This window comes from Bacillus rossius, chromosome 1 (assembly GCF_032445375.1).
Source record: "Bacillus rossius redtenbacheri isolate Brsri chromosome 1, Brsri_v3, whole genome shotgun sequence".
Classification (NCBI taxonomy): domain Eukaryota; kingdom Metazoa; phylum Arthropoda; class Insecta; order Phasmatodea; family Bacillidae; genus Bacillus; species Bacillus rossius.
This window is the reverse complement of record NC_086330.1, coordinates 83,498,507-83,509,034: the sequence shown is the minus strand read 5'-3', so window position 1 is coordinate 83,509,034 and position 10,528 is coordinate 83,498,507. Positions and strand designations below refer to the sequence as shown.

At 44.4% G+C, this 10,528-nt stretch overlaps 1 long non-coding RNA gene across 1 annotated transcript; it reads left to right on the top strand.

Annotated features, from left to right (window-relative positions):
- The first annotated feature begins 1,512 nt into the window (after window positions 1–1,512).
- LOC134538677 (uncharacterized) lies at window positions 1,513–3,020 on the top strand. Its single transcript, XR_010076199.1, has 3 exons — window positions 1,513–1,899; window positions 1,986–2,303; window positions 2,915–3,020. It is a non-coding gene; the product is annotated as an uncharacterized LOC134538677 (long non-coding RNA).
- The last annotated feature ends 7,508 nt before the right edge of the window (window positions 3,021–10,528 follow it).

The following is a 10,528-nucleotide window of genomic DNA, read 5'->3' as shown; positions in this document are numbered from 1 at the left end:
AACGTCTTCGTTCGCGAAGCGTGAAGAGGAAGCTTGTGGAAGAATTACACAAATCTGTAAAGGCACGAAAATCGGACGATTCGGTGCATTGTAACACTGTACATGATGAACAAAAAACTCCGAATTGTCAGTTAGTTGCAGAAGACGATGTGAACTCAGAGGCTTATTTGTCAGCGAAAATGCAAGCCATGGAAAATGAAATAATGATATTAAAAATGAAAGTATCTGACCTGGAAAATGAAATAATACGGAGGCGAGAATCTGAAAAGCGCTTGGAAATGGAAAACAAAATGTTGAAACAACAGTTATTGAAAATTAAAATTCTGCATAAGCGATGTCCAAAATTAGTTAAAACTGAATTGCGGAATATTTTGAAAAATGTTTTCACGCCAAAACAAATTGAAAGATTCATAACCAAAAAGAAATGCTGCTGGGGAAAAGAAGACATAGCAGCAGCAATTACTCTAAGATCAATTTCTCGGAAAGCCTATCTTTACATGAAAAATAAAGTAGGCTTGCCACTTCCGGGATTGTCAACTCTTCGAAAATGGACCAGGAATTTAAAATGTATGCCAGGAATTCAAACTGAAGTGTTAGCAGTCCTTGAAGCTACGACTAAAATCATGACTGAAACAGAGCGCATAACAATTCTGTCATTTGACGAGATGAGTGTAGATTCAAGATTATGTTACGACCAAAGTGACGATAGAATACTTGGGCCAAATATAAACGCACAAGTAATAATGGCTCGAGGACTAGCTTCAAAGTGGAAACAGCCAATATTTTACGACTTCGATAGAAAGATAACAAAAGATCTTCTTTTCGATGTTATAAGAGCGCTCGAGGAACGGCCATTTTGTGTCGTTGCGATGGTCAGTGACATGGGCGGAAGTAATATAGGCTTGTGGAAAGAACTAAATATAACACCAGCTAGTACAACGTTTGAAAATCCCCATAGTAGCCACCCTGTGTGGGTTTTTGCAGACATGCCACATGCCATTAAGTTGTTGAGAAATAATTTTTTGGATTATGGAATACAGCTCCCTTGTGGAACAGTTATTAGGAAAGATCATGTGTAAGCCATAATTGAAAACACAGAATTGAAATTGTCTCCAAAACTTACTCCTCTTCATATTCAGCTAAAAGGGAACACTCGCCAGAAAGTAAAATTTGCTGTTCAGCTGTTTTCGCATCACACAGCGACACGGCTTTCCTTGAAATATCCTGAACATCCAGAAATCTGTAACTTCTTTGAATTAGTTGACAAGTTTTTTGATGTTATGAATTCAAGATTTATTCACGATAAATGTAAGCCGTGGCACAGTGCTTTTGGTTTTCGAATTGAAGAACAATTGTCAATAATTACAGAAATGGAGGCGATGGTTCTTAACATGAGAATCGTAGGTCACAAAACATTGATGCCATTTCAGAAAGGTTTATTAATTTCTGTGCGATCTGTAATTGGTCTACACAATTATCTTCAGAAAAATAACTCACTGAAACACATCATAACTTGTCGCTTAAACCAGGACTTACTTGAAAGTTTTTTTTCGCGCCTCAGAAGCATCGGCGGTACTTACGATAACCCTACACCAACAGATTTCAAGTACAGGTTCAGACAAATGTTACTAGGATCTGAACTTCCTCTGCCACAAGGCGCATGTGTTGAAGACGATAGTTTGAAGCAAAAACCATATCTGACCAGCCAGATGTTCACCGAATTGAATTTAAACATTCCAGAAAACAAGAACGAAGAAAACGAGGCGGTTCAAGATGATTTGTTCACGCCCTTGACTACGTCATGGGAAGAGAATGAAGCATTAAGATATGTAGCTGGATATTTGATTCATGCAAGCGAGGACGCTAATCTAAAAAGTATTGAAGAAACAGAAAACAAAGGTAATTATCATAATTTTATTTGTTGCTATGATTTATTTTATTTTATTCTCTGTTTACTGTAGGATTGTGTGTTTTGATTTTTATAGATGGATGGATAGAAATACTGAGTCGCGGAAAATTGACTGTCCCGTCATCAAAATTTGTGAAAACTGTACAGCATGCTGAAGAAATATTTAAAACACATCACGGGTTAGGATTACAGAACGGAAAAGGTGTTGTGCGAAACTTTTTCGTGAAACTAGTAGAACATTTTCCAGATGTTAACAAAAAAGTTTTAATGAAGTTTGCAAGAACCAGAACTTTTATTAGACTTCGGCATTTAAATCGTCAAGCAAAAATTGCAAGCACGGAAAAGAAAAGGCAGAAGAAGCTTGCACAGCTTGTTCAGAAAACCAGAAATTAAGGTAACTGATATATTAATATTCGTCAATGTGCTTGTTTGAGTGACAAAATGTTATAACTGCATGCATATGAGCAATATACAATGGTATGCGCATTTTTCGAGCCATGGTTTATTTCTTTTTCTAGTCAATTTATGCACTCCCGTCTCGTGTTCATATCAGTAAGGCCGAATTGGTAATAAACACAGCGTGTAGTTTCTACACTACTTAAAAATGAACGTCTTAGTCTACAATATAGTAAATTATTAGATTATTGGTATTTGTATGACCGTCTTCAGAAATGCTCACTTAGTCACTTTAGGAGTATCCTTAAAATAAGTTTCAAACATACATAGTATAATTATAATATAATATAATTACCTTGCAAACAAAAAAACAAATACGAGTAGGTATTATTAGAATTTGTCCGACGAATCGCTTGCACGAGCATGAAACACGATGCGCATGAAACTGTTATTATGTATATATACTCGTAACAAAGTTATTTATTTTTCCTCTCCAAATTGTGACAGCCACATAACTGTGTGAGATATAAAGAAACTGTTTGATATATGTTCCAACACAGTAGCTGTATCGGCGTGAAAACGAGTGAAAGATGTAGGTTTTGCCCTTAGCTGAGAGCTCAGCTGGCCGGTTCCTGCGCCGCAGTGACGTCACGAGCAGCCCTTGGAAGTACCGTTACTCAAACCGGCCCTCTCGGGCCAACCTCCTTCTCTACCAGTCTTGGGATCTCACTGCGTTCTCACCCAGCCTTATGTACTAGACACTTGTTGTGGGAACGGACTCAAGGGCGTGTCTTGTCGGACGAGAAACAGCCTCACCTGCTTAACTTTCCGCCTACCTCAGCACAGTAGGAGGAGGGGAGGAGAGCCTGGTCGAGCCAGATATTACAGCGTCCGCACCCAGCCTTATGTACTGGACATAGGCGTGCTCAGACATTTCCATTAGGGGGGGGGGGGGGGGCTGCTAATTTTTTAAATCAGAAGCTGAATTTAGAATGTTAAATAGCCTAAATACATTCCCTCATTGCCGTGTTTATATTTTTGTGCAGTATCAACGAGATATGTTTACTAGTTAATATTTATATCCGTATAATTTTAACAATCTTGAAAATATGTTTGTTTTTTCCATAGACAATGTTTAAAGGGTACTTACACATTTCTCCCCCTCGAATTTTCCAATAGCTCGGTCCAGATCTAGGTACCTTGAAATGAACTTCTTTTTAGTGAATGCAAACACAGCAATTCAGACAACAGAACTTTATCAAACCTCTTAATTTTTTTTTGCTTGGCCATGACCTCGTGTTTTAAATAAACTAAGGCGGCTGTATTTACAGAAAGATAAAATGTTTAAAAATATTGTTAATTAGCACGCTGCAACACTGAAAAACAGTTTGAGTGTCACAGTGCCAGGAATATACGAATATTAACGAACGCATTAGAGAAAATGCCGATCTGAGTGATTACATTAGGGGAGGCCATGGCCCACCTGGCCCCCCCTGTAGGCACGCCTATGGTACTGGACACATGTTGTGGGAAGGGACTTAATGACGTGGCTTGTTGGACGTAGAACCGCTTCTGTAGTGTAGCTTTCCACCCCCTTAACACAACACAGGAATAGGGTTATGAGGGAGTGTGACAGCCAATAGCGAATGCGTAACTCTAGGACTTTGCGTAAAGGGATGGAGCTAAAACTGCGCGTCACAAGTCTTTTCCCAGTACGTGTAGCCTTGTAGTTAAGTACTGCAGTATTAAAGGCTGCTCAAGGGTGCTGCCTGCCTGCGCTGCCACTTTGGCCGAGATTCGACAAAATGTTGTGAAGGGATTCGGAAATTTAAAGAAATTGAATCGGCAATGGATAAACTTGAAACATAAGCATATATCTGAAAAACTTTAGCACAATATCGACTTATGTTTTTGTGAGGAACCGAACGCGCAAGACAAGGATTTTTCGTGTTCTTTTTTGTACCAAGCTAAACCTAACAGTTCTCGTGTGTGTGTGAAAGAACAATACATTTTGGTAGGGGAAGTGATTTATGTTTTAATTTTGTTATTATCTGAATCTAAAAATGCCTGCCAGAATTGCGATTCAGGTTATTTTTTTTAAGTTTTCGATCTCTGTCTTGCCATAAGATGAATCCGCCCAATTAGCGAATTTTATTTGCATAGGATTGAAAAGCCTAAACTAACTTAAAGAGAATTTGTAAAAGACTCTTGTCTTTATTCATTGGATCCACGAATATTTCTAACCACTACCTGTCAAAGAGCACACCAATCTCTCTGCTCGCAGTGCAGTGAGGTGCACACAGGAGAGCAAAGTCTATCTTGTAGAGACCCAACCCGACGGAGCTATCTCCGCCTCCCGGAAGCCGCACGTCAGCCGGGAGCGGACAAAGCACCCGGAAATCAAACCCTCTTCCGCCCCAGAGGCACCGAGATGCGGGCGTGACGTCACCCCGGCGGCGAGAAAGGCGAGACAGCGCCATCAGGACTCGTGTGGGATGGGTTACCTTGTTCCATTGCCACGACGGCGGAGTGGTTGGGACGGCGGAGTGGTTGGGACGGCGGAGTGGTTGGGACGGCGGAGTGGTTGGGACGGGCGAATGGTTGGGACGGGCGAGTGGTTCGGACGGGCGAGTGGTTGGGACGGCGGAGTGGTTGGGACGGGGGAGTGGTTGGGACGGCGGAGTGGTTGGGACGGGCGAATGGTTGGGACGGGCGAGTGGTTCGGACGGGCGAGTGGTTGGGACGGCGGAGTGGTTGGGACGGGCGAATGGTTGGGACGGCGGAGTGGTTGGGACGGGCGAATGGTTGGGACGGCGGAGTGGTTGGGACGGGCGAATGGTTGGGACGGGCGAGTGGTTCGGACGGGCGAGTGGTTGGGACGGGCAAGTGGTTAGGACAAGGAATGGATGGGATGGCGGAGTGGTTGGGACGGCAAAGTGGTTGGGACGGCAAAGTGGTTGGGACAGCGGAGTGGTTGGGACGACGGAGTGGTTGGGACGACGGAGTGTTTTCAACGGGGGAGTGGTTGGGACGGGGGAGTGGTTGGGACGGGGGAGTGGTTGGGACGGCGGAGTGGTTGGGACAGCGGAGTGGTTGGGACGGGGGAGTGATTGGGACGGCGGAGTGGTTGGGACGGGGGAGTGGTTGGGACGGGCTAGTGGTTGGGACGGGGCAGTGGTTGGGACGGGGCAGTGGTTGGGACGGGGCAGTGGTTGGGACGGGGGAGTGGTTGGGACGGCGGAGTGGTTGGGACGGCGGAGTGGTTGGAACGGCGGAGTGGTTGGGACGGGGGAGTGGTTGGGACGGCGGAGTGGTTGGGACGGCGGAGTGGTTGGGACGGGGGAGTGATGGGACGGCGGAGTGGTTGGAACGTGGGAGTGGTTTGGACGGGAGAGTGGTTGGGACGGCGGAATGGTTCCATTTGTTCTTCCGTTTTTGATTGTGCTTTCTATTGTGCTTCCTTTTTTTTATCATGGTTCCAATTTTGCTTCCTTTTGTTGAATGTTCTTCCAATTGTAGCCTGCTACCCCGTGCTGGGGCGAGCAACCCACGTCCGTCCCTACCAGGACAGCCAGTTACAATCATTCTGTTTGAACCCAGCTGACTTTAGCTTCACCATGGCTAGTCGCGTAAACACGGTAGAGACGGAAAACTAAAATTAAACACTTGATTATGTGTTGAGTAGATTATTGCAGGGTTCATTAATTTATTCTGGCACATAAAAAAAGATAAATTATAATACACGGATTAAAATACATAAAATAAGACATAAAAATACAATCCTTACGTGACGCCCGGTCGTAGCCATCACGTTACCTACAACACCAAGGCCTTGCCTTCGCATAAGTTTAATTCCGTACTTGATGGACGGAAAGGAGGGGGGGGGGGGGGGGAGGGGGTTCCACACCAATGCTTGCACACCGTCCCAAACCAACTTCTTCTTCCACCAATAACAAATTAAAGTTTTACTTACAATAATTCTCGCCGTGTAGTAGAAATTTACCAACACGGTAGCGCGCCCGGCGCCTCTGGGTACCTGGGGTGTACACTCGGCGTAGGTGAAACATGTAGCACAGTCAAATAGCAGCAGTCTTCGCACTTCGGGACGAGGTGCATTAACACTCGTGACTCACGAGAAGTTTAAGATCGCTTACGGTAAATAAGTTCCTTCCAAATTATAAAAAAAATCAGCTGATGCAGGCCGCGGCAGTGACGGCACCGCGTAGCACTCCACGGCTAACAGCTAACAACGACCGTGTGGGTCGCGTCCCTACTCCCGTGCACGGAGCTACACCGACACCCCATATTCATGGAACTATCAGCTGTTCCGTCGTCGGTCAATGCCCGCAAGCCTTTGTCGTCGCAAGAGTCCAAAACGTCTCTCCCCTGCATACGTCGCACTCCCGTGACGTCATCCACCTCCCTCCGCTAATTCCCCTCTTTCATAAGTGGACAAGTCCATTCAACAGAGGTAAATGGCCGCACGGAAAATCAAAGTTTTTGATTAATTTTAACTGAGACTTTTGAATACATAAATAAAAATAAATATGAAAGCATTAACTAAAAAATTACGTTAACATTAAAATTAAACATAGTTAAACATAATAACATGAGACACCAGAAGTGTCTCACGATTGTGCTTACTTGACTTGAATGTGCTTCCGTTTGTGCTTACTTTTCTTTAATGTGCTTCGGATTGTGTTTTCTTTTTTTGAATGTGCCTCCGATTGTGCTTCCTTTGTTTGATTGTGCTTCCAAATGTGCTTTATTTTTTAATGTTCATCCTTTTTGACGAATGTGCATCGAAAAGTCTGTACTCAGGGCATGATTGGCCTCATGGTTCGGAGACGACTAGTCTATACTCCTGACATTGAAAAACATGACCTGTTTCAAATGTTGGTCGCGTATCGGCGAATAGCACCTCTTGGTTCGGAGACACTTGGCCTATAAGCCTAACATTGTAAACGAACTGTTTAAAATGTTCGCCAAGTACAGTCGCAAACAGGGCCGCAACTAAGGGGGCGGGGGGGGGGGGGGGGGCAAGCGGGGCATACACCCCGGGCGCAAAGCTGTGGGGGCGCCGAAATCGCTTCCATTGTAATTCCTACTACAACTGGTAACTGGTAAAAATGTTTTTTAACTTGCATGCTAGGAATGTCTAATCTGATTTACAATGTAACGTGTCAACATATTTAATGAACAAGTCTAGTGATTATACGGACTACTTTATGGACATAGTGGGTTCATGCATTGAAGGTATAGTAGCACAGAAACTGTTACACGTAGGTATGGAAAATGCTTAAATAGCACCATTTTTCCGTGGGAGGGCCCCCGGACCCCCCGCTTTATTGGTGTGGTATGTGCAAAAAAAGAGGGGGGGGGGGGGGCGCATGAATCAATTCATGCCCCGGGTGCCAGAGACTCTAGTTGCGGCCCTGGTCGCAAAATACATCTTGGCTACTGCTGGATGTTTCTGACCACCTACTGGGCGCCTGGTTAGCAACTGGATGTGGCTGGCCACGGACTGGACTTTCGTTCCTGGCCACTGAATATATGTGCCTGGCCACCGACTTGATGTGTCTAGCAACAACTGGTCGAACCTAGTAGCTAACTGGACATGTCTAGCTGATAACTGGACATGACGGCTACAAACTGAATGTACCTGGCCACCGATTATGTGCCTGGCTACTGAATAGACATGCTGAGTTATCAACTGTATGCGTCCTGCTACGTACTGGACGTGAGTTCCTGGCTACTGAATAGAAGTGTCTGGCTACCGACTGGGCGTACCTTGCCAACAACTTGACATGTCAGCCTGACCAACCGACTGATGTTTTTGTCCAACCTATCTGACGTTTCTAGGCAACCAACTGGATGTAACTGGGCACCGCTGGATGTGTCTGGCCACTGATTGGTCGTGCCTGGTTAATCGTCTGTAATTTAGATCTGGCCTGAAAACACATTTTATGTAAAAGACTCGCTTCGCCTTCTAAGGCCCGGTGCACACGTGCGGACAATGTCCGCGCGGTGCCGCTGCGGCGCCGGAGATGCGTTCTCGGAAGGCTTGACGGATAAGAAGTAATGCACACTCAGCTGCGGCGCCGCAGCGGCACCGCACGTCCATTGCACGTCCACTGTGCTTACGTTTTTGTCCGTAGATCCCACAGGCACGCTGCGGCACCGCACGTCCAACTACGTTCCTTAGTACATTGGTGTCAATCGAGCAATGCACACGTGCGGTCGGTTGCCGCAAAGTGAGATGGCAGCATCACGTGAATTTGAAGAGATATTCGATGTTGAACTCTTCATCGCAGAAGTTAAAAGTTATCCAGAGATATGGAACGTAGCCGTTGAAGAATACCATGACCGTAATAAAAAAGATGTGCGTGGATCGACATGTGCCGTAAATTTTGCTAAACGTTTGACGAAAAGGATGACAAGGAAAAAAAAACTTGTTGCAAATCTGCCTCTCAGGAGCATTGAGTCGGTGAACGGATGCACCCAATGTTTCCTAGTTGTATCCAATAAACATTTGTATACTACGTACACAAACAATACCCGTTTACGTTTGTACACATCCATCTCGTTAGTCGGCATCGTTCAGACTGTGCGGTATTTGTCCGTACTGTGTGAATGTGTTTCTGCGGCAACGTTGCGGCGCCGCAGCGGCGCCGCGCGGACAATGTCCGCACGGATAAATACCGCACACTCTGAATGATGCCGACTAACGAGATGGATGTGTACAAACGTAAACGGGTATTGTTTGTGTACCTAGTATACAAATGTTTATTGGATACAACTAGGAAACATTGGGTGCATCCGTTCACCGACTCAATGCTCCTGAGAGGCAGATTTGCAACAAGTTTTTTTTCCTTGTCATCCTTTTCGTCAAACGATTCGCAAAATTTACGGTACATGTTGATCCACGCACTTCTTTTTTTATTACGGTCATGGTATTCTTCAACGGCTACGTTCCATTTCTCTGGATAACTTTTAACTTCTGCGATGAAGAGTTCAACATCGAATATCTCTTCAAATTCACGTGATGCTGCCATCTCACTTTGCGGCAACCGACCGCACGTGTGCATTGCTCGATTGACACCAATGTACTAAGGAACGTAGTTGGACGTGCGGCGCCGCAGCGTGCCTGTGGGATCTACGGACAAAAATGTAAGCACAGTGGACGTGCAATGGACGTGCGGTGCCTCTGTGGCGCCGCAGCTGAGTGTGCATTACTTCTTATCCGTCAAGCCTTCCGAGAACGCAACTCCGGCGCCGCAGGGCACCGCACGGACAATGTCCGCACGTGTGCACCGGGCCTAAGAAGTCTTTAGGAATCGTGAAACGTTAGTACTTTGTTTGGTTTTTTTACTTGTAGTAGAGTAGAAATTATGCAATACATTTTTGAAGTGAAAACTTATTTAGCCTCGTTGAGCGATATTGTAGGGGCAAAACTTATGGGTTCGCGTCACCGACATGCTAGTGACGTGTTGCGCCAGAATGGAAACGCGCAGCGGCCTGTGTACGTGTATACGCATATATACACTAACACTAATACACTGTATATACTCGACTGTATTATATGCGTGTTTGACTCTTTTTGGATGGGTAAAATCTTGTGAGTTCGCGTCACCGACATGCCGTAGTAGCAATAAGTGAAGTTAAATTGACCACGTGAAAAGTTTAATTTGTGTATACTGAGCATTGCCCAGTGAACACATAACGTAGGTCGGACATAACTGGTAAGTCATACCTAGGCAATGTTATTTTACGTAATTTTGACATACCCCTGATATCTGTTGTGACTAAAAAATGAGGTAAGGATAAATGATACCATGCTGACATTATACTGATATTTATAGAAATCGAGGTATAGAGAGCTAAGAAAATCGTTGTGAAATCTACTGAAGCCACGCACAGTAAAATAGAAATCAAGAATGTCAATTATCTTTATTTGAAAGTCATTGTTTACGATAATCTTCCGAAAAGTAAAACAAGAAAATAAAGAAGTATATATTTTATAGCCAATAAGATAAAGTCCAACTTTTATATAATTGCCAACTGCGTACATAATAATTTTTCATGTCGTGAACTTTTATCCCTTCTTTAAATATTCAACATAATGCATTGTCATTTGTAGAGGCAAGGTTTGTAACTACCTTATATAAACATATTTAAATATCTGGCTGCAAATTTTTTGCGTAGCGTTGCGGATAGTGCTTA